We start from the raw sequence: 4,424 nt of genomic DNA on the forward strand, positions 1-4,424 counted from the left end.
GGCACAGACCCAGAATAATGCACATGTATATATCTGCAACGTTGTTCTTCCATTCCATATTTATATATTTCTACATTTATTTATGTCGACTGTATGTTATCTCCACAGCGAATTCCTCGTATGTGTAAAACACTACTTAGCAATAAAGCTCTTTCTGATTCTGATTCTAAAGCTGACATTACTAGCGCCTTCAAAGTTTTGCCCATTCATCCTGACTTCTGGAGTTCTTTCGGCGTCTCTTGGAACAATTCTTCTTATTTCCTGGTCCGCCTCACATTTGGGTGCAATAGCAGCCCTAAGATATTCGACTCACTTCCTGAAGTACTCTGCTGTATCCTCCTTAACAACCACAAACTTCCATATGCCATTCATCTGTTGGACAACTTTCTGCCACCATCCTCACCTCCAGCACACGGTCTCTCCACCCTTAAGTCGGCCTTTTTCCAGGTCGGCGTTCCCCTTTTCCCAAAAAAAACGGAAGGACCCAGCAGAACATTCGAATTTCTCGGCATCACCCTAGATTGACTTTCCTTCCAAGCTTCCCTCCATACCGAAAAACATTACACTACATTTCCCAGTACATCAAACTACCTCCTTGCCCATAGATGAGAACCAAGCGCCAGCTTCTCTCTCTGCTCGGGCACTTAAACTTCGCCATCCGCATCATCCCCCAAGGCTGATCCTCCCTCTCCCACTTATTGTCTCTATCCGCCACAGTTCCATCCCTCCATGACCAAGTGGTACTCAAAGATGCTTGCAAAATGGAGCTGAGATTGCACCCGTGACTTCCTGTCCTCCTGGAACGGCATCTCTTTTCAGAAATTCAAATCCTTAGCACCAGACTCAGAACCCCATCCAACACCGGTCCCTCAATTTTCAGACACGATCTTCAAGTGAATACCCAGCTTCTCCACCTGGTCTCGTCACACAACAATCAATCATCAACAATCTCGCCCCCAAGACACTCTCATCATACTATTCGGGGTGGTGTACATTCCGAACCTTCCGTACCTCATTCGGCCTACCATTTCCTTCTATCGACATCATATCAGTAACCAGCTTCATTACCTATGCCCCCTTGGTCCTCAATATCAGAACATCCACCATCCACGTATACCACAGTGGAATAAACTTCATCGTCAAACTCCTGTCCGGAGCACCCACTCCATCCATCTCTCACCCCCACATCAACATGCTAATCAAGGGCCTCCGGAAAACGGAACCTCAGCTTCCTCCGAAACGATTACCCCTGACATCAGACCTCCTCGCCCGTTGCAAGTCAGGATTTAGAGCTCATCATAGCACAGAGACAGCACTGGTGAAAATTACTAACAACCTCCTTATTGCATCAGACAAAGGACTTGTTGTTAAAGTAGCTGTAATTAAACCTCTTCTGAAAAAGCCCAACCTTGATCCAGATGTTTTAGCCGACTATAGACCTATATCTAACCTTCCATTTCTCTCTAAGGTTCTGGAGAAAGCAGTTGCTAAACAGCTGTGTAACTTTCTACAAAGGAATAGTTTATTTGAGGATTTTCAGTCAGGATTCAGAGCTCATCATAGCACAGACAGAACTGGTGAAAATTACTAACGACCTCCTTATTGCATCAGACAAAGGACTTGTCTCTGTACTGGTTTTATTAGATCTTAGTGCTGCATTTGATACCATTGACCATCAGATCCTATTGCAGAGACTGGAACATTTCATTGGCATTAAAGGAACCGCTCTAAGCTGGTTTAAGTCCTATTTATCAGATCAGTTTCAGTTTGTACATGTTAACGATGAGTCCTCCATGCATGCCAAAGTTAGTCATGGAGTTCCACAAGGATCTGTCCTCGGACCAATCCTCTTCACTTTATATATGCTTTCTTTAGGCAATATTATCAGGAAATATTCCATAAGCTTTCATTGTTATGCAGATGATAATCAGTTATATCTATCGATCAAACCAGATGAAACTCATCAGTTAGCTCAACTTCAAATGTGCCTTCAGGATGTTAAAACCTGGATGACCTGTAATTTTCTAATGTTAAACTCAGCTAAAACTGAAGTTATTGTTCTGGGGCCCAAGCACCTCCGTGACACATTATCTAAAGATATAGTTTCCCTTGATGGCATCACCCTGGCCTCCAGCACCACTGTGAGGAATCTTGGAGTTATCTCTGATCAGGACATGTCGTTTAAGTCTCACATTAAGCAAATTTCAAGGACCGCCTTTTTTCACCTACGAATATCCTGTCTAAAAATGATGCAGAAAAACTAGTCCATGCATTTTACTTCTTACTAATTCCTTATTATCAGGCTGCTCGAAAAAGTCCATTAAGACTCTTCAGCTGATTCCGAATGCATGCATCTCTCTCCTTCCATCCCTCTCTTTTTCTCTCTGAAACGAAGAAAAACAGACCAGCTAGGCCTCTCTCACCCCATTTTTCTCTTCCGCTTAAATTTCTACCTGAGCCCCTATCGAACCCATCCAGACCTATGTAAACCACAGACTACACCACCATGCTTCTCCACAAGACCCACTATTCACCACAGAATCAGGCGGAGTTGCTACGCGCTTATAGTTCCATCACCATCTTTGACAAATCCTATCCAAATCCAGGATTTCACTCGTTCCGCATCGGGTCAGCTTCCTCCGCCTCCAGCCAAAGGCTTCCAGACCACACCACCAAAATGCTCAGCCACTGGTCTTCCCGCACCTACGTCCAAAGAGCTCATTCCCGCTTAGTCTAGTAACCCTTTTAGGGGACGAGATTGGATAATGGAGAATATTTATGGTGGAGGGAGCGACTTAAAATTGCTATATATATGCCAGAGGTCACACGCCCCTGGAACAACTAGGGGTTAATTGTCTTCCTCAGGGACACATTGGTGGATGGGTCACAATGGGGGATTGAACCCGGGTCTCTCACACCAAAGACATGGTCTTATCCATTGCGCCATCACCAGCAGACAAAGGGGTCAAGGGGAGAAGGATGAAGGGGTTCAGTGGCTGGTGTGGCTAGGTACCCGGGGGTCGAGACAAACCCCCACCCTGAGTCTCTCTCCCTTAATCCCTATCAAGTAAAGCTGATTCTGATTCACATTATAAAGGAGAAACTGATGTTGGTCTTATCCAAGTCGTGTCTAAACAAAACACATTCAGTATTTCACGCACATTTTTGTAAATATGTAATTAACAAACAACAAACAACAAAATGTGCGTGAGGGGTGGACTATACATACTGTATTTGTTTTGGGTTTTGTTGGTGTTTGTGTTTCTTGTTTCCTGTTTTATTTTGTAGTTTGTCTGTCCCTAGTTTTACTTCCTGTATCTGTGCTCACTGGTTGTCTGATGTGCATCACCTGAGCCTCGTTATCTTCACCCAGTGTTTTGTAGATTTATATTCTTTCTTACAGATTAAAAGACTATCACCTGATTCTTTTGGGCTACTTCCCTACCACTTATATTTGGATTTATGCTTCTGGATTATTGTTTCTTCATCTCTGTTTCTTCATACTCACCATACCTCCATCTAGAGAGTTTCATTAACAATATTTGATGTGACCCGTTTCCTGTGTGATATTAGATATTGATCTGTTGTGACTGTCCCTGTCACACTTTATCATTTCTGCCCCAAATTAATATCTAAAAAAGTTGAAACTTGAAAGTGCAGGATGCCTCCCTGGTAACAGCAGGTTGGGCTTTATGTTCATATAGACAATAGAGATTTGTCAACCAGCAGAGATTTTGTTCAACCTTCATTTGTCAGCTTTTAATTCACTGAGTTGCTCAAAGACAAACATTCACAGTTTGGTCTACAAACTGATTTTTATTGGATTTCCAGACAATGTACAATTTCATATAAACTGTGGTTTAAGATTTTATCCAGATTGCCAAGCACACAACAGCTGCTGTAAAACAGCTGCTCTGAATCCCATCCTAAACAGCAGCATGCCTACCACTAAAACAGCAGAAGTTACACTTAAAAAGTACAAAGTGCTAAAGACGTGTTGAGATGCTCTCCCCTTGTTAAACATCCAAACAACAGTCCAAATAAAGATTTAGGAAGAAGACAGCGAGGCGGCTAGAATGAGCTCAGTTCATCTAAAATAATATCTGCTTTGCTTCTGGGATTAAAGGAGAATAATGACAGACATCAACTTCCAGCTCCAAACTAATAAAACACATTTTATTTCCATGTGTTGAAGCCATCACAGTGAACCAGAGCAAGTTGACCAAAACATTTCCCAGCAGCCACTTCTCCCACAGCAGAGTCCAAACAGTGCTTCCTGTTCTCTACAGTTAGGTGTCTTATTGGAAATGGTCTCAGTAGATGACAGGATCTGTCTCGTCTCTATCCTTTCTATTGGCCTCCATTTCTCCTCCTGTTTCCTCCCCTTTCTCTCTCTCCCTCTTTCTCTGCCTACATCAGCGGTC

The sequence above is a fragment of the Micropterus dolomieu genome, linkage group LG12 (assembly GCF_021292245.1).
Source record: "Micropterus dolomieu isolate WLL.071019.BEF.003 ecotype Adirondacks linkage group LG12, ASM2129224v1, whole genome shotgun sequence".
NCBI lineage: Eukaryota > Metazoa > Chordata > Actinopteri > Centrarchiformes > Centrarchidae > Micropterus > Micropterus dolomieu.